At 49.7% G+C, this 20,517-nt stretch overlaps 1 pseudogene; it reads left to right on the top strand.

Moving 5' to 3' along the window:
* Positions 1-1,008: 1,008 nt before the first annotated feature.
* LOC147692152 (uncharacterized) lies at positions 1,009-2,492 on the top strand (annotated as a pseudogene).
* The last annotated feature ends 18,025 nt before the right edge of the window (positions 2,493-20,517 follow it).

Here is a 20,517-nt window from a genome sequence, read left to right as displayed (position 1 = left end):
TATGTCCTCGTAGTAGTCTGTACCTTAACCCGATGGACTGAAGCTTACCCTGTCCCAGACTATGGTGCCCAAATGACAGCTAAACAATTGGTGAGAGAATTTTTCCCTAGATATGGGTTGCCCAGAGTCATCTACTCTGACAATGGACAACCATTCCCCTCTAAATTAATGGAAGCAGTCTCCTTACTGTTAGGATACACATGGAAATTTCACTGTGTCAGACATCCCCGAGCAGCAGGCCTAGTCGAACGACATAACCAAACATTGAAAACCAAGTTGGGAAAAATATGCGCTGACAAACAAATAGACTGGGTGACAGCCCTTCCCGTCGCCCTGTTCTACATGCGAATGGTGGCACATTCCCGGACGGGTCTGTCACCCTACGAGGTTACATATGGGAGACCTCCAAATATCTGGGGTGTCCCATCTCCTAAAAAGCTAACTGACATTCATGCAAATGTACTGACAGATTACTTGGCTTCTTCGATGTCTGCACTACGTTCTTGCCATTCACAGGTGGCTGCAGCCTTTCCAGACAAGACCACGCCCGACGAGCACTCTCTTCAACCTGGCCAATGGGTGCTCGTCAGAAATTTTGACCGAACCAGCCCTCTGAAAGAAGGTGGATGTCTCCCAAGCTGGTGCTGCTCACGACGAGGACCGCCGTCAAAGTCGAAGGGCGAAAAGGGTGGCTCCACGTGAGCCACTGCAAGCCCTTCTACGGGCCAACTCCTTCGGACGCTGTTGCTGATCCCGATCCCAGAGACACTAAAACATCAGACTCTAAAGACACTGAAACGACAGACTTTATTTCACCCCTTCCAGAACTCTTGCCCAAAGAAGAGTACAAATCGCAGCTGCGATCTTATCCAAAACAGACTTGAGACATTGCACTTGACCTCGGCCTGCCAGTGGCTATTTAAGCCCAAGACGGACGCTTGGTGAAGCGGTTGCACGGAAGTGTCCGGTCACTGGTGCATACTTTACTCAGACTAAGCAGCCGAAATCATGAAGATAAAGACTCATTGTGCGAAATTGTTAGAGAACAAAGTTTCCATTTTTCTTTCTATCATGATTCCAATTTTCTGCATCATGGCTTGTCTAGGTTGGTTCCTTCATCTAGCTTTTCCACTCTCTCCCCCTACGCTTTTGAACAACACTGCTGTGCATTCACACGTACATCTTCCCCCGCATCTCGAAAGTAGGAGAAAAGAATTCATCAATAACACATTCATCTCCACACTCCATCAACACCAACTAGTTATCAACAAAACTAACTGTTGGGTCTGCGGCTTAATGCCACACTCCGTACACGGAGGTATGCCTTTCATCCCTCTCCCTTTCGGCTATGCTGGATCTACCTATGCTCCCTCTATGATATTCTCCGCCTCTGTTAGAAACATCCCTGAGACCAAGACCAAAAACACTAGTACCTGGAACGAGATTAAGACAAAGACTGTGCGCGTTGTTCAAAAGATTGTAGATTTCACTGCGACATGGGGACGAGCAGATACTAGTGAAAATACCAGTTATTCCCTCTTTAACGACACTACCACCTTTAGAGAAACATTCTCAGTTCAGAAGAGACAGACAGAGCAGGGAGGATGGGCTGTGCCTCATAAGGGTCTGTTTTGTGTAAGAGGTAAGGGCAAGGGTCAAAAGATGGGAGACAGTGAGTGTAATAAGACGTATACCCTACCCGATTTGAACTTCCCCACAATGACCACCGCCCCAACACATATTTTATCTGTGGACCTCACGCACGTACTTGGCTACCTCAAGGCTGGTCCGGGAAGTGCTATATTGCATTTTTCCTCCCCCCTACCTACACCGCCCCAGCAGATTATCATCTAAGTGATCCTCCGACCGTGATTAATAGACGGCGAAGGGGGGTCATAGATGCTGAAGACACAGTGGATCAGGAGGCTGGCGATTTCTTTAAAGGAATCATCCCTTTCTGGGGGCCCCTGATCAATAGCCGCCACAGAAGACAACTGACTCGTGTAGTCCAGGGAGCCATAAATGAAACAGCTGGTGCATTAAGTAACATCACCGCTGAGATGGCTTCCGATAGACTCATGACGTTACAGAACCGTATGGTCCTAGATATCATATTAGCGGACCGTGGTGGTGTATGTGAACTGATCGGATCCAGCTGCTGTATATACATTCCAGATAATGCTCCCTCAGTGTATTCTGCCATTTCCCGCCTTCATGTACTTTCCAAGAAGCTAGACGCAGACACTGCTGCCTGGTCCCTGACGGGATGGCTCTGGGGCCTCCTGTCCTCATGGGGATGGAAGATCCTTACGATAATAGGTCTTGCTCTAGCCATTCTCTTCTCCTGTTGCCTCTGTATTCAGTGCGGCCCAGCTCTCTGTAGTTTCTGTATCACTGCCTGCATTCCCAAACTCCAGTCCAGAAAGAAAGAAAAGGAAAGAATCATGTTACAGGAACAAGTAGACGGCCTAATGAGTATAGAAGTAGACTAAAAAGAAGAAGAATTTTTAAAGGGTATACTATAGGACAAAGAGGGAATGTGGAAAAGGATTATTTCTCGTAGTTTATGTCCCATCATACACCCTCTCAGTCACGTCCCCGAGCCCATTCATGTCAGAAACAAGCAAACAAGCAAAACGAACACCCGAGCTAACCCGATCACGCACACACAAAGTTGCACACGCACTTTCCTTCCTCTAAAATTCAAAGGTACATTCTTATGGTCAGGGCGATTCCGAGAAACCAGCTTCCTCACTCAAACTGTACATTCCTATGGTCAAGCCGATTCCGAGAACAAGACCCTTCCATTTGTAACCATTTCCTTGAAATCGGGCCGATTCCGAGAAATAGGCCCTGTTTTGCTAAACCACGACAACCAATTCCGAGAAGAAGAGCCCCCGAATGCTGAAACACGACAAACAGACATCCTGTCATGACCATCTCTCTCTTGTCTAAGGAACCAGCCTAGGGTGATTTCTCCACACTTCTGTTTCTCTTGTGCTTCTTCATTTAATCATGACGCAGCTCATCTCTTCGGCCATGTTTCCTCTTTTCATGACGCAGCCTTTTTTCCTTAGTCATGACTTCTGTTTTATTGCAACATATGACACGTGCCTGCATTAAAGGGAAGCTCCTTCCTCTTTTCTATGTATAAATACCCAGTGTTCTGATAATAAAGTTAGAGATTCTTCCGATCCTCCTCAGGTGACGGAGCTCTCCCTTAACTCGAGTTACTGAATAAATGCCCTGAATTCGAATCACCACGGACTCTGCTCTTCATACTTGACCTTATTGATAATATAGAAATTCCGATCAAGGTAAATTACTAAACTATTTACCACAGTAATACCACCGCATAACGCATGCTGCAACTTCACCGAATTTTAATTTGCACGCCGAAATGCATAATCACAGATTTGCAGAGTACCGATAAAAACAATGCTTGACACAATTCACCAGAGCTAATCTTTTGATACACAGAGGACGCTTTTAACATCGAGCACTTTTTTCTTTTTCTTCTGTTTTTTAATCCACATAAAGCCACCATCATGCATGATATAAATAGAGTACAGCAGTCTAGATCTTTTTAACCATCACGTTTAACATTACTAAAAATTCACACAGTTAAAGCGACAAAATCCCAGCAACACTGAATTAGCATCATAGTAATACTTCAATTTTGAAGGGTGGCCCCTCATTTCATTTTACATTTATTTCCAGATATCCCCTGATGAAGTGCACAGAGTTGCACGAAATGCATTGGGAATATTCTCATTGTAAAAAAAGCTTTTGTAAAAGCAGGAAAACAAATGTAAAAAGTTGAACATTTAAAGAGACATGGAATATATTCATGGATTGAATAAATATTAGCCCTGGGCGTAGTGGGCGTAGTGGGGCTTCGCGGAGCTACGTGAAGTGGGCGAGAAACTACGCCCACCTCCGCACTCCGCGTAGCCCCACTATGCACCACAGGCCTCCCTCCCTCCCGTCCTCACTAAATACTTTAATTTAAATGTTAGAAAGAATTAAAAGGCACTTACCTTGACCACATGGTGCTTGCTATGGCCTACTTGGCATTGTGGACTGTAATGTCATAATAGGTGTGTGTGTTGTCCCCTCCTGTTCCCTGAAGGTCTGTCATTGGTAATAAGTGTTGTACCCACATCAAGTCCCTAGGTGAGGGCTGGGCAAGTTGTGTGTGTGGTGCACTCCATCTACGGGCATGGTGTAGTGCTGTGTGGCATCAACATGGTTCACTCATGGCAGATATTCTGCGTTACAGGCACTGTTGTGGTCTTTGTTGTGTGTTGCTGCACAGTGATTGCAGGGTGTGGTGGTTACCATGTAGATTTGGGCCTCTCCTGTACTGCATTGATTTGAATTTTTGTGACCAGATGATGACACTTACACAACCCTGTATCTCTCTCATGCAGATTCGCAAGAGACCAAGGAGGAACATGAGCCAGAAACCAGTGGTAGCGAGAGTAGCACAACAGCTGCAGCGGAGGCCAGTGACACAGAGCCCACGAGCGCATCTGAGGGGGACCGAAGTATGCAGGAAGAATCCGTGGCTGAGACACAGAGTAGCGCATCATCTGATGCCAGTGGGGATGCATCCATGTTGGCAGTCACAGGGGATGGGGAGTCTGCATCATCATTTACCACCCAGCGGCCAGTGTCAAGCCTCCCATCCACTTCCTCTGGTGCTGCCCGTATCCGTGTCACTAAGAGGGGACGAGTCACATTCACACCTGGCACCGCTGCCCCTGCACCTCTCCCCCCTGCTGCCCTCAGTGCAGAGTGTGTAGAGCTCCTGCGCCAGCGTTGTGTGGGCCAGACCACCCTGCTCAATGCCTTCAGTGACCATGACAAGAAATTAGGCCAGGTGGTTGCATAGATGGAGGGCATACACTCTGACGTGGGTCGGCTACACCGTACAGTCCAGGCATTGTCATCCACAGTGACGTCTGCCCCTCAACAGGCACATGCTCCCATTCCAGCTCAGGTGCCTTTGTCCACCCCCCAGTCAGTGGCCACATCAGATGACAGTGACCACAGTTCGCCAGCGTCACCAAAATGATACAGCACAAGGAGCATACAACAGACACAACCCAAGCACTCCCGCCCACAGACACCAACCCCCCTGAAGAGCAGGGCCACCCCAGAATGCACAGACAAGAGCCAGTCAGGGAAGAGCAAGGCCAAAAGAGCAATGAGGCAGACATCAGGCTCAGATGCCTCAGAGGCATCGCCAGCAAAAGACTCTCCTGTCACTGAAAAAACACACAGACCTACCCATGCAGTGTCTGTGCCCACTGAGGAGGTGTGGCATATCAGGGGTACACCTAGGAAGAGCACAGGGACTCATCCACCCACCACATCAACCCCAATTCCAAGACCATTAAATAAGGTGTAGGAGGGCACTGTAGAGATACCCCTGGCAAAAAGGGAAAGGAGGGAACTGTAGGGGGTACACCAGGGAAAAAGGCAAAGGAGGGCACTGTAGGGGGTACACCTGGCAAAGAGGGGAAGGTGGTCCAGCAGCGAAATCAGACCAAGCGTTCCGCAGGATCCAGCACATCACCAGAGGTAGTGCCAGTGTCTACACCTGATTTGGGACCGTTGGTGTGTGTGCCTGTTGTGTCATCACCACTTCCCATCAACCCCAAGACAGGGAAGCCATTTCATATTCCCAAGAAGTGGAAGGGCACCCCTCAAACCTCTCCCGCCCACACTGTGTCAGAGGTCTGCATGACTCCACCTCTACGTGCCACTATGCCACCTGGTCCACACAGCCCTCCAGCTTGCCATGCCACTGTTAGCCCCCCATCACCTGGGACTCTGTCACCCCAGTCAAGTGGGCCTGCTGTCCCCGACACACAGCCAGGTCCAAGTCCGCATGACAGCCAGGAGTGAGTTGACATCCCCCTCATACGCCTGTGCCTCATACAGGTGTGCTAGTCCTGACCATTGTTTACAACCTGGGTGTGTTGCTGGCCCTGTTGCTCTGCTGTGCTGTACTCTCCCTTGTTCAGCCTCTCAAGTACTTGCTGTCTCACCTGTGCTATGGACACTGGCCCTGTTGCTGTGCTGTGCTGTACTCTCCCCTGTGCAGCCTCTCATGTACTTGCTGTCTCACCTGTGCCAAGGATACTGGCCCTGTTGCTCTGCTGTGTTGGGCTCTTCCCTGTGCTATGGACACTGTCCCTGTTACTCTGCTGTGCTGTACTCTCCCCTGTGCAGCCTCTCATGTACTTGATGTCTCACCTGTGCCATGGACACTGGCCCTGTTGCTCTGCTGTGTTGGGCTCTCCCCTGTGCTATGGACACTGGCCCTGTTGCTCTGCTGTGCTGTACTCTCCCCTATGCAGCCTCTCATGCACTTGCTGTCTCACCTGTGCCATGGACACTGGCCCAGTTGCTCTGCTGTGTTTGGATCTCCCCAGTGCTATGGACACTGACCCTGTTGCTCTGCTGTGTTGGGATCTCCCCTGTGCTATGGACACTGGCCCTGTTGCTCTGCTGTGTTGGGCTCTCCCCTGTGCTATGGACACTGTCCCTGTTGCTCTGCTGTGCTGTACTCTCCCCTGTGCAGCCTCTCATGTACTTGCTGTCTCACATGTGCCATGGACACTGGCCCTGTTGCTCTGCTGTGTTGGGATCTCCCCTGTGCTATGGACAATGGCCCTGTTGCTCTGCTGTGTTGGGATCTCCCCTGTGCTATGGACACTGGCCCTGTTGCTCTGCTGTGTTGGGCTCTCCCCTGTGCTATGGACACTGGCCCTCTTGCTCTGCTGTGCTGTACTCTCCCCTGTGCAGCCTCTCATGTACTTGCTGTCTCACCTGTGCCATGGACACTGGCCCTGTTGCTCTGCTGTGTTGGGCTCTTCCCTGTGCTATGGACACTGTCCCTGTTGCTCTGCTGTGCTGTACTATCCCCTGCGCAGCCTCTCATGTACTTGCTGTCTCACCTGTGCCATGGACACTGGCCCTGTTGCTCTGCTGTGTTGGGGTCTCCCCTATGCTATGGACACTGGCCCTGTTGCTCTGCTGTGCTGTACTCTCCCCTGTGCAGCCTCTCATGTACTTGCTGCCTCACCTGTGCCATGGACACTGGCCCTGTTGCTCTGCTGTGTTGGGGTCTCCCCTGTGCTATGGACACTGGCTCTGTTGCTCTGCTGTGCTGTACTCTCCCCTGTGCAGCCTCTCATGTACTTGCTGCCTCACCTGTGCCATGGACACTGGCCCTGTTGCTCTGCTGTGTTGGGCTCTCTCCTGTGCTATGGACACTGGCCCTGTTGCCCTGCTGTGCTGTACTCTCCCCTGTGCAGCCTCTCATGTACTTGCTGTCTCACCTGTGCCATGGACACCGGCCCTGTTGCTCTGCTGTGTTGGGCTCTTCCCTGTGCTATGGACACTGTCCCTGTTGCTCTGCTGTACTCTCCCCTGTGCAGCCTCTCATGTACTTGCTGTCTCACCTGTGCCATGGACACTGGCCCTGTTGCTCTGCTGTGTTGGGCTCTCCCCTGTGCTATGGACACTGACCCTGTTGCCCTGCTGTGTTGAAATCTCCCCTGTGCTATGGACACTGGCCCTGTTGCTCTGCTGTGTTGGGGTCTCCCCTGTGCTATAGACACTGGCCCTGTTGCTCTGCTGTGCTGTACTCTCCCCTGTGCAGTCTTTCCTGTACTTGCTGTCTCACCTGTGCCATGGCCACTAGCCCTGTTGCTCTGCTGTGTTGGGCTCTCCGCTGTGCTATGGACACTTGCCCTGTTGCTCTGCTGTGCTGTACTCTACCCTGTGCAGCCTCTCATGTACTTGCTGTCTCACCTGTACAATGGACACTGGCCCTGTTGCTCTGCTGTGTTCGGCTCTCCCCTGTGCTATGGACACTGTCCCTGTTGCTCTGCTGTGCTGTACTCTGCCCTGTGCAGCCTCTCATGTACTTGCTGTCTCACCTGTGCCATGGACACTGGCCCTGGTGCTCTGCTGTGTTGGGCTCTTCCCTGTGCTATGGACACTGTCCCTGTTGCTCTGCTGTGCTGTACTCTCCCCTGCGCAGCCTCTCATGTACTTGCTGTCTCACCTGTGCCATGGACACTGGCCCTGTTGCTCTGCTGTGTTGGGCTCTCCCCTGTGCTATGGACACTGGCCCTGTTGCTCTGCTGTGCTGTACTCTCCCCTGTGCAGCCTCTCATGTACTTGCTGCCTCACCTGTGCCATGGACACTGGCCCTGTTGCTCGGCGGTGTTGGGATCTCCCCTGTGCTATGGACACTGGCCCTGTTGCTCTGCTGTGTTGGGCTCTCCCCTGTGCTATGGACACTGGCCCTGTTGCTCCTCTGTGCTGCACTCTCCCCTGTGCAGCCTCTCATGTACTTGCTGTCTCACCTGTGCCATGGACACTGGCCCTGTTGCTCTGCTGTGTTGGGCTCTTCCCTGTGCTATGGACACTGTCCCTGTTGCTCTACTGTGCTGTACTCTCCCCTGTGCAGCCTCTCATGTACTTGCTGTCTCATCTGGGCCATGGACACTGGCCCTGTTGCTCTGCTGTGTTGGGCTCTCCCCTGTGCTATGGACACTGGCCCTGTTGCTCTGCTGTGCTGTACTCTCCCCTGTGCAGTCTTTCATGTACTTGCTGTCTCACCTGTGCCATGGCCACTAGCCCTGTTGCTCTGCTGTGTTGGGCTCTCCCCTGTGCTATGGACAGTTGCCCTGTTGCTCTACTGTGCTGCACTCTCCCCTGTGCAGCCTCTCATGTACTTGCTGTCTCACCTGTACAATGGACACTGGCCCTGTTGCTCTGCTGTGTTCGGCTCTCCCCTGTGCTATGGACACTGGCCCTGTTGCTCTGCTGTGCTGTACTCTCCCCTGTGCAGTCTCTCATGTACTTGCTGTCTCACCTGTGCCATGGACACTGACCCTGTTGCTCTGCTGTGTTGGGCTCTCCCATGTGCTATGGACACTTGCCCTGTTGCTCTGCTGTGTTGGGCTCTCACCTGTGCTATGGACACTGGCCTTCCTGTTTGTATTTAACCTGTGCATAGTATCTTGCATATGATCATCATGTTGTGCTTTGCGGTTGTCTACTATTGTTCTACTGCCACAGCTGTGCAATATGTGAATAAATACAGTTACGCCTGTTGTGTGTTTTGTCAGTGTCCTTGCTGATTAAAGTTCTTTTGGTGTTTGCATTAGTTTGGCTGTGCCCCACGCTCTATGTATCACTTCAACATTGCAAAGCTCTTTGCAAGCATCAGATTTTTAGACAGGGGTGACAGGGTCTTCTGTCCATTCTGAACCTGATAATAGTGTAATTAGTGTAATCTGTGAAAGGCTATTTTACCTGCCATGCAGTTTTCTTCTTTGTGATTTGCTATTGTTGGCTACACTGTTCACATGGCAGGTTGGGGACACTGCCAGCACAGGGTGTGATGCTGTGCAAAGGTTTGGAAGCAGGCTGGGATATGTAATGATGTATGTGTGTGGATTCCTTTATGTGTGCCCAGCCGTGTATGTGTATGGTCATCTTATGTTGGCCCTTAGTCCTGGTACCATGACCTACATGAGATGTGTGGTCTTGGGTGTAGCAGAGGTGTGCAGTGTGAAGGGTGTAAGTTTGTAGTGGATCTGTGGGTGCCCCTGGATTGTGAGAGATACACATGTGTCATCCAGGAGTTGGGTGCCTGTTGTTTGTTTTGTCGTGCCCTGTGTAGAAGACTGTACGCACTTGTGTGAGCTGTTTGTTGTGCACTGTGCTGTGTGTTGGTGTCTCCATGCTGTTGTGTGTGACTCCTCCTTGATGTGTTGGTAAGTTAGAAGTGTTGGTAAGTTAGAAGTGTGCAAATTGTGTGAGTTGCACATCAGTGTTGTGTTTGTTTGATCCTTTGTTTGATCCTTGATTTCTCACTCGCTCGATACCTGCCGAGTTAGGGCAAGGCACCGAGCATCAGGGAATACTGTGGCAGCCATTTTACTGCGGGACAGCGTGGTGAGAGAGCGCTAGTCTCCGCTATAAAAGGAAACAGTTGTTCTCCGCGATAGCGGACGCGTTTAGCGGTCACGCCTCGTTTTCGCCGGAGTCCAGCCAGAGTCAGCCCGTCTGTGCCTGTCCGGGCCAGGCCGGGACATAGGGCACAATACTCTGCCTCACTCATTACGCAGGTATGATGCTATCTGGGGAGTCTCTTAGAGCGCTTCGCCCCGCTAGACATGACAAATGTATAACACTGAACCCATCTTGTGCTGGTACACAAACGTGCCCTGAGTGCTCTATCACTCTGTCAAATTACCAGCCGTACCCGGATACTCCTCACGACCCCTCCCATAATACCCCACGGCAGGAAGAGTGCTCTAGTAATTTTACATTTTACCTAGTAAATTGCCGTTCATTACCCCAACACAAACTAGATATTTTCCACCTCCTATTGGAAGAGAAGCTTAGTGCAATATTTCTCACAGAAACCTGGCTTCATGATAGTGCTGGCCCGGATGTGGCCACGGCACTCCCCCCGAGCTATGCTATTGTAAGGAGGGATCGTGTTGGCCAAATAGGAGGTGGCATCGCCATTATCTATAAAAGGGAGTTTGCATGCCATTTCGAACCTGCAGACATTCCTAATTGTGAAGCGGCATCTTTTAAAATCACCCTCAGCCCTAATTTCACCTTCTCTGGCCTACTTATTTACCGACCTCCAGTTAATAACCCTACTTGGTCAGAAAACTTAGCAAACTTTATTTTACCTCTCCATTTAAAAGCTCAAAATTTTACAGTACTCGGGGACTTGAATCTCCATCTGGACGACGACAACAACAAGATTTGTAAAAATCTTATAGATGACCTCATAGCTTTAGACATGACATTACGTAATAAGGGCCCTACCCATAAAGCGGGACATCTTCTCGATCCTATCATCTCAAACCTGAAAGAATTATCATGGATGAACACCACTCCCATTTGCTGGTCAGATCATTTTCTCATACTCTTTACTATTTCTCTTAAACCTATCATACGCCCACCCGTTACTCTTTCGGACTCTTTTAGGAGAAATTGGAAAAACTTAAATCTAGATAACCTCAATAGTGCATTGAATAAAGATCATCCACGCCTTGAGGGTGATATGGAAAATATATCTGATGCTATACAGACTTGGCTAAACGACGCAGTGAACGCCAGTCTGCCATTATCCCGCTGTAAAGGGAAAGTTCATCGTCCCCCTGCCCCTTGGTTTACAGAGGCCCTCAAGAAAGAAAAATCTTCTTGTAAGAACCTAGAGAGGCAGTGGCGCAAGAAATACGAACTGCAACAAAAAGAGATCTATCGAAAGGCCAGAAACAGCTATCACTCGGCATGTATGAAAGCCAAGGCAAGTTATGTGACTACCACCATAAATACAGCTGTAAACAAAGTCCAGACGCTTTTCAACACTGTGAAGGAACTGGCTGGAGAAAATTGTAGAGCGGAGGCGGCTCCACTTAACACCCAGCAGTGTCAGGATCTGGCGTCCTTCTTCTCTGAAAAAATTGAGAAGATCGTCTCCAATATTAACAAAAACAGCACTAACGTCCATAACCAAGATGACACTCCCCTAACCCCCAAAGGTAATTGCCATCTTGAAGCCTGGCCTCCCATTACACCAGATCAACTGAGGAAACTTTTAAAATCTATCAAATCGGGTTCCCCTCGCGACCCCATTCCCATCAGTATCATGAGCCAACTGGAGGACTCCACCCTGATGCCCATCACAGATACACTTAATGCCTCCATGGAACAGGCCTCAGTTCCTGCTTTATGGAAACATGCCATAGTCAGCCCTTTGTTAAAAAAAACGACTGCTGATTCTACGATATTGGCCAATTATCGGCCAATATCGTTACTCCCTGCTTTTTCCAAAATGTTGGAAAGGCATATTCATGAGGCACTTTCCTCATATGTGGAGAAAAATGAATTACTCCACCCGTCCCAGTCCGGTTTTAGGAGTGGATACTCTACCGAGACAGCCCTGCTCGGGATTACGGAAAAGATCAGAGAGCTCAGAGATGATGGACAAACGGTGGCACTGGTCCTGTTAGATCTCAGTGCGGCCTTCGACACCATCTCTCATTCCAGACTGCTTGTCAGGCTGGAGGAGTGTGGTGTCGAGGGCAGGGCATTAGAATGGATTAAATCATACTTATCCCTACGCACCTTCCAGATCACCTCTGCTGAGGCCTGCTCGGATGTCTTCTATTCTCCCCATGGTGTACCACAGGGATCTATCCTGAGTCCCCTGTTGTTTAATTTGTATCTTCGTCCTCTAGCCAATCTTGCTGAGAGCTTTGGTCTTATTTTAATGACATATGCTGACGATTCTCAGATTTTGTTCTCTCTTTCTAAATCTGACACGTCTGCTCCTTCCGCACTCAAAATAGGCCTTCATGAGATATTTTGCTGGATGTCGGCCAATCAACTTAAATTGAATGGGGACAAAACAGAGGTCCTCCTTTTAGGGAACAATAAGGATCTTCGGAGTGATCCCCACTGGCCGACATCACTAGGCAAGCTACCGCCTCCAGCCACTCAAGTCAGAAATCTTGGGGTCATCATTGATGACAATCTCTCCATGACACAGCAAGCCAACAAAGTGGCGGGCACATGTTTCACTATTCTTAGATGGCTTCGTAAAATTGTTTGGATGTTGCCACTTACCACCCAGAAGACCGTAGTCAATGCCTTAGTAACTTCTCGGCTTGACTACGGTAACATCCTGTACCTGGGTGCAAACAAAGCAGACAAAGCAAACAAAGCAGTAGTAAGACGCTTACAACTGGTACAAAACGCCGCGGCCAGACTGCTTTGTAGAAGCATTGTAGAATACCCAGACACGCCATGATCACTAAACATCTTAGGGATCTTCACTGGCTCAGGGTTGAAAACCGGATTCGTTTCAAAACCTTAAGCTATCTGTTTAAAATTAAAGCTGGGACCGCTCCCAAGTATCTCCAAGATCTTGCCAAGCCCCACTTTCCCAATCGCAATCTTCGTTCAGCTACATCAGCGACTTTTGCGGTTCCCAGGTACAAACGGGCTAGAATGGGCGGGAGATCGTTTTCATATCTGGGCCCAACCCTGTGGAACACATTGCCCATCCAAATACGCAAAGAGGAAAACTACAGGAACTTTAGAAAAAGTGTAAAGACCTGGCTGTTTGACAAATAAGTACCCTTGGATTTTCTCTCTCTCTAGCTGTGCTCGTGACCCGCTTTTCGGCGCCGGGAAACCCTTTGTGGGTAGCTGTGCGCCTTACAAATGCTATAAAATAAAATAAAAATAAATAAGGTGTCTTTGGTGTGTTTGTGTAGACTGTGTGGGCCTGCTGCTCCACACTGGCATTGTGTTTGTGTTTGTCATGCATTGCAGGCACATGGTGGCTTTTCTCCTCCTACATGGCATGGTATGTGTGGTGTTAAGCCATCCCCTATGTGTGCCACTTGTGCCTGGCCATTGTGGATCTTCCCTCCCTTTATTTGTGTGTGGTACACCCCTTACACGTCTGCTACTGACATGCAGGGTATTTCACTTTGATGTCAGCTGTCCTCTTGGTTTCCATGTGTGTGTGCCTCCCCATCACTTCATTTGTGAGCTTGTGCTGTGTGTTGCAGTTCTTGGGCCATGAGTGTTGTTCCCCTCTGGACATTGCCACAATGGTGTATGTGTGCTGTCCTTGTGCTATTGGTCATTCTGTGGTGGTCATGTGCACTTCAGCTGTGTGTGCTGTCCAGTGCTCTGGTGGAGATGGCTTGGCTCTTGTATCCCAGAGTGGTGCATGTGTAGTTTTTGTGTTGGCTGTGTGTGTGTTGGCTGTGGTATTGCTTCACTTCCTGGGTGTGCTGTTGTATTTGTGCTGTGCTGGTTTGTGGTGTGTGTGATGAGGTTGTGTCAATCATGTCTGTGTGTGGCTGTTGTGCTTGTTATGCACACACTGCTTGTTGTGCATGCAGTGCTGTGTGTATGTGGCCTTGGCATTGCCTGATGTGCATCTCCTAATGTCCTGTGGTGTTTGTTGATTAGTGTTTTATGTGCATCTGTGGTTGGTTTGATGTGGCAGTGTGGGTTTGTCCTGATGACCTTCTTGTGTGATATGTGTTATGGTGTGTGTGTTTTGTTCCTGAGTGATGATCTTGTGAACTCCTCTTGTGTCTGTGCTCCCATTGCCTTTCCCCAGTTTGGCTGACAGGGTATGTCTGTTTCTGTTGGGGTTCAGTATGTGTTCCTGTAGTGTTTGTGTGTTGTTCTTGAGGCATCCCTGTGTGTGTGTTGTGTTTGTGGCTACACCCAGGGTGTGTGTTTGTTTGTGTGTGTATGTTCTGGCAAGGCTTGTGGACCTTCAGTGTGTGTGGCACTGGTGTTGTGTGTTCCTTGTCAGCCACTCCTGCAGTAGCTGTCTCCCTGGTTGTGTGTTGTGTGGTGCAGGGTGTGTATTGTGCTTGCTTGCTGCAGTGCTTGTTGCTTGTTGGTGTACATGGGGGTGCACAGGATGGGCACCTGGCCTGTGACTTGATGGGGTGTATTGCTGTGCAGTTTGGGGTGGTGCGTCCCTGTGGTGTTTGTGCCCTGCCCATGCCTTGGAGTGGCCCTGCCTTCTGCTTTGTGCTTATGTGTTGACTGCGGCGGTGACGTGACTGGTAGCGGGACATTGCTCCTGGTTGGCGGTCGATGTGTGTCCCAGATGCTGAGGGGCACCTTGTTACATTCGAAATTTATCTACATCGAATTTTGCCCTATCAGGATATCTCCTGCAACAGGTCTGATGACCACTAGGGTACAAAGTACCTGTCAGTCGAGTAGGAAAGCGAAAGAAAGGACATGGCATCATGCTTCATCGTACTTCAGAAGAGGGGACCCAGGGGGAGCAGGGCACGAGCCGGTCTCCCCCTGGGCTGTTTCGCACGGTGGAAGTGGCCACACAGGTGGGCAAGCGGGCAATTAGGGCAGCGAGAGGACACGGGTGCGGCAGGCCTCACTGCCGCTCAGGTATTTGATGACACTGGTGCTTCCCATGCTGAGCGGAGCGCTGCGGTGGGCGGGAGGAGGGGGCGGCGTCATGTGGACCGGGCTGGGAGGTTGAGGGGTGGCGCCCTGGGCTGATTGAGTTTTGCAGGCAAGAAAGGAGCAGAGAGCAAGCTGCTACAGAGCACTGTGGCCACAGCTGTTAAGCTTGGTCAGCGCCAGGAAGCCCCTGCTGCCCAGTTGAACCCCCAGGCTAGTTTTAATGTGCAGGGAGACACGCAGTTGCTCAATATCCAGGGGCACACTTACTTATGGAGCCCTGCCCCAGCTTTTAATGGTGCAATTACACAGGCTGTGTCTTCAGAGGTTTTGCCCACGGGCCCCCTGGGGGGGTTGTACACCTGGTGCTGTATGCCCGGAGCAGGGTGGGCTTCGGGCAGGGCAGCCCCTAGTAGTGGGATGCTTTGGTATCGGCCTGATTTTCTGGACGGCAAGGAGGCGGGGCAGTGGCCGGGATGGTCCCCACAGGTGGTGGGTGCAAGAGCGCAGTTTGCTCAGCAGGTGGGCGCAGTGCAAGTTGTAAGACAATTGGTCACCCCAGCCATGTTGTTGGGTCAGCAGGGTGTGAAGGCAGGCGGGCCCTTGCAGCAGGTCATGCAGAAAGGTGGAGGTGGTCACTGGGTATGGGTGGGTAGTAGTGGTTCAGACAGTGGGGCACAGGGGGGAAGGAAACAGGGGAAGCAGGGTACCCCTGGTGTAAAGGAACACTCAGGTCAGAGCGGCTTGGTGAACGCAATGCCAGCTTTAACCGAAAAGGCGCCTGGCAAAAGAGTGGCTAGGTAAGAGCATGTCGCAGCACTGCCACAAGGGCGCTCAGCAGGGGGGAGATCTGGTGCAGATTTTACCTCTCATTCTTTTCCACCACAAGCTACAAAAAGTATTCAATGGGAATTTTACGATGGGGGAGTAGGGGACGGGGAGATGCCGGGGGGAAGTGGGAACATTTCTGGGAGAATTGGTGATTCTTTGGTTTTTGATGGGGAAAGTGATGATCTTGAAGAAGGAGAATTGAGAGATGGGGATTGTGGGGAAAGCGGGGAGAACTTTTTGAGAATAGCGGGGGATAAGAGGGTTGTGTTGGGGTGCAACAGTGTTCTTAGTCTTTTGCAGACGTCAAGTGCGGACCGAGTAATTGTACGGGACCCTACAACTGTCACTCAGCCACACGATGATCCTCAGGACTTCCTGCAGAGAGCGTCCCAGTTACCGAAAGGTGAGCAGGGCTGGTGGATGGTGTGGCAACAAGGGGGACAAACACAGACAGCTACCATATCTATTGGAGTTGGGGAGACAAGGAAGGGGGCCAAGAATCTACTGGGTCTGGTCAGACAGCTGCTCTGCAGGAGAAGGAGTGGGTGGGTGGCGATCCTGCCACAGTCGTTACGGAGGTCAAGGCATTGGGAGCAAAGGACACAGCAGCTGGGGAGGAGGATAGGAAAATTCACAAGAAAGTGCCTTGCATGGGGATTGGTATTCCATTAATCTCTCATTTATCTGAGAAAACTAAAAGCAGGATTTGGCATCACAAATTTGTGGATGTTTTTAAGTTGTTACATCGGGACATTCAAGCCAAAGAAGGCTCAAAGAAGGAGGAGTGGGATCTGGCCAGGAGACCTAGGGTCGCTAAAACAATTGAAAACTGGACTTCAGCATTTCTTATATATGCTAGTATATATTGCGAAAAACACCAGGACAGAGCAATAGCGATGTTTAAGTACATGGACATCATAAGTAATGCTCAGAGTTATTTTGGGGGTTATGCTTGGTTGTCTTATGATGAGGAGTTTAGAGCACACATGAGCATTTTCCATGACAGACCTTGGGGAGATGTAGACTCGTAGTTGTGGCTACAGTGGATGGCGTCTTCTCAGCTGCCTGCTACCACCCATATCGCCAGTGGATTGCCAGTATCTTATCAGCCCTTTCAGTTTCATCCCGCCCAGACAGGGGCGGGGTTTGGTGGCAGGGCTCAACCACCTGTTTTTGGAGACTGTTGGAACTTCAGCAGGTGGTTTTGCAATAGGCAATTCTGTAGATACAAGCACGATTGCTCACAATGTGGGGGCAAACATCCCCTCACTCAATGTTTCCCTGGTCAGAGATTTGGAGAGCAATGTCAGGGACAGAGGGGTAAGGGACAGACTTTCCAGTTTGTACCAAAGGGCTCATACACCAGTTAAGCTGGACATATTGGCACAATGGCTGGGAGATTACCTGGACACGGACGCAGCTTCCAGGTTATTTTGGGGTTTCATAGATGGTTTTCGGATAGGCTATCAGGGGCCCCGGCAGTACAGGTGGTCTGATAACTTGAAGTCATCTAAAGAGTTTCCGAAGGTTGTTCAGCAGAAGTTACAGGCCCGAGGTAGAAGCAGGCAGAGTTGTGGGCCCCTGTTCATTGTCCAAAGCGTAACTTGATTGTCTCTCCTCTGGGCGTGGTGCCGAAAAAGAAAGCTGGGGCGTTCCGTCTCTTTCACCATCTATCCTGGCTGGAGGGCTCCTCAGTTAATGATTTTATATCACCTGTGGATTCCAGTGTGTCCTACGCTTCTGTGGATGATGCGCTGAGGTTGGTCAGGCCAGCAGGGAGAGGGGCACAGTTGGCTAAAAGTGACATCTAGTCTGCCTTTCAGGCTCTTGCCCATCCATCCTTTTGATTTTGAATTGCTAGGCATGCACTTCCAAGGATAATTATATGTGGATAAGGTTCTTCCCATGGGGTGTTCGGTATCATGTGCCCTATTTGAGACATTCAGCACCTTCCTGCAGTGGCGCTTTACCTACATTAGTGGTCATGAACTCATTTGTTAATATTTGGACGATTTTATGTTCATTGGTGTTCAGAATACAGGGCACTGCCTACAGGCTTTACAAACATTTCAGGCTATGGCCCGGGAGCTAGGTGTGCCATTGGCGCCTGACAAAACGGAGGGACCCAGTACAAGAATGACATTTTTAGGAATTGAAATTGGCACTATTGCAATGGTAGCTAGGTTGCCGGCAGAGAAAGTGCAGGAGATTTTCGCTTTTTTGTCTTCTGTAATTGAAGAGCTTAGACTGGAGCTTAGGTAGGTGCAAAAGTTGTTGGGCTACCTAAACTTTGCGTGCAGGGTGATTCGTGCTGGTAGAACATTTTGTAGGAGGTTGGGTATGTCCATGTCAGGGGCTTATCTCCCTCACCACAGGGTGCGTCTTTCAGCAGACACTAGGCTGACTTGTACATTTGGTTGACTTTTCTGGCAGACTTTAATGGTGTATCTTTGTTTTTTGCGGACGAAGATATGATTTGGCAAATTCAGATTTACTCTGTCGCTTCTGGTGCACAGGGTTTTGGTATATTCTGGGAAGGGCGGTGGTGCGCCATAAGCTGTCCTGAACATTGGCTACAGCAGGGTCACAGTATCGCCTTTTTGGAGTTTTTTCCTCTTCTTGTGGCTTTGCATGTATTGGGTGATGAATTCCAGAATAGACCTGTTTGGTTTAATGTGGACAATAGAGCAGTGGTTGACTTGATCAATCACCAAAAGGCCAGGGATTTGAGAGTGTTGAGGATATTGCGTGCCTTTATGCTCAAATGTTTGCAGCTTAACATTGTCTTTAAAGCGAGGCATATTCCAGGAGTCAGTAACTGTATGGCAGATGCTCTCTCTCGTTTGCAGTGGGTGAAATTTTGCAGGCTGGCTCCTGGGGCAGAAGCTCACAAGACTCAGATCCCGCAGTGTGTCTGAACGTGGGGGGAATGAGAATTGTCGAATTGGTAGAGTAATCAGTAGCAGCCTCCACGAGACGAAGCTACCAGCAAGCCTGGGACGAGTTTTTGAGTTATGGTAACAAGGTTGCTGCACATGGGGAGATGGTGTATGATGAGAGGTTTTTATTGGGTTTTGTGTTACACCTGATAGATAAAGGTTTTTCACACAGGGCCATTTCTGGCAAGCTGGCTGGGATTTCTTTTTATGGGCAGTTGAGGTAGGGGAGGGATCCGGTGGGAGGGGTGCTAGTGAAGAGGGTTCTTAGGGTTCTCAGTAAGGAACAGGCTGGTAGCAAGCAGCTACGGCAGCCAGTGACATTTTCTTTTTTGCAACGGGTGTTGGTGCAATTATCTGATTCCTGTTACAATGAGTTTGAGTGTTGCAAGTTTAGGTTATGTTTTGTATGGTTGTTTTTTGGGGCTTTCAGTGCATCGGAGTTGATAGGTTTACGCAATAGGGTAGGCATTAGCAGTGGGGAAGTTTTCATAGACGACCACAGATTGAAAATTTTGTTGAGGGCTTCCAAGATGGATCAATTGGGCAGGGGAAAATGGGTTTTCTTGAACAGGAGCGGGTGGGGGTGTGCTGTCCTGTGGGGGAGTGGGAGATTTTCACTGCTTACATTTTTTTTACCTCAGGAACCATTTTCTGCCATGGGCAGGGACGTCAGATTTCCATAGCTGAGCTGTTGGCTGTGATGAGGAAGGTACTCCTTCCTTTGGGTGAAGACCCTCTCAGATTTGGCACACACTCTTTTCACATTGGGGCGGCAACAGAGGCTGCGAGATTGGGGTGGTCTTGGTCAGCCATACGTAGGATTGGGAGATGGAGGTCCAAGTGTTGTAAGAAATACGTTAGGGAAATAAAGTCCAGTACTCCGCTGTTTCTTTGGTTAATGGTTGTTTTTTCACCTAGGTCAGCTTCCAAGGCTTGTAAGTTTGAAAAATACTAATTGGATAGTAGGACACTCCTTCGTAAAGCGGGCTGCTGTTTACGCAGGATAACAGATTTTTGGGAGATCGTTGGGCCTCACCAGTGCTCGACATGAGGTGGTATGGAAAGGGAATGGGGGAATGCATTGGGAGGGTTTGTTTCCAATGTTGTCTCTGATGTGCCTTAAAAGAGGGAGCCCTCCGGATTTGCTTGTCATTCACCTTGGTGAGAATGATCTTGTTGCCTTATCTGGCCTGACTCTAATAAAACTGATGAAACTTGATCTGGCCGTCATCAAGTCTACCTGGGTTGACACCACGTTGATATGGACTGAATTCATAACGTGGCTGCACTGGAGAGGTGCAAGGAACCATGCAGCTTTGGAGAAGGCGAGACGGAAGCTCAATAGAGCAATGACACTTTACTGTGGGGACACCGGAGGCAAGGTGCTTTCTCATCCTTCCATACAAAGCACTGAAAGACATATTTTCCATGAGGATGGGGTACATTTGTCTAAAATGGGGCAGGCCTTCTATTTACTCAAATTAAGGGATTTGATTGCAGAAATCTGGCAGGTAAATGTATGGTGCTCTAACACAATGTTATGAATTGTCTTCCTTGTTTTCCTGGTTGGTGGAATTTTTCTGGGGGTGTGGGCAGCCTTGAGCGGGTTTGTCCATCCTCAAAGGGGGGAGGGGGGTACACAGTCACATGGGAAAGGAAATGAGAATGAGGGGGAGTTATCAACGGGGGTCAATTCTTCTGGGTTTGTTGGGGGTCAACA

The sequence above is a fragment of the Lissotriton vulgaris genome, chromosome 9 (assembly GCF_964263255.1).
Source record: "Lissotriton vulgaris chromosome 9, aLisVul1.2, whole genome shotgun sequence".
Classification (NCBI taxonomy): Eukaryota; Metazoa; Chordata; class Amphibia; order Caudata; family Salamandridae; genus Lissotriton; species Lissotriton vulgaris.
Note: the sequence above shows the minus strand (reverse complement) of the source record. Positions and strands in the feature narration are given on the sequence as shown.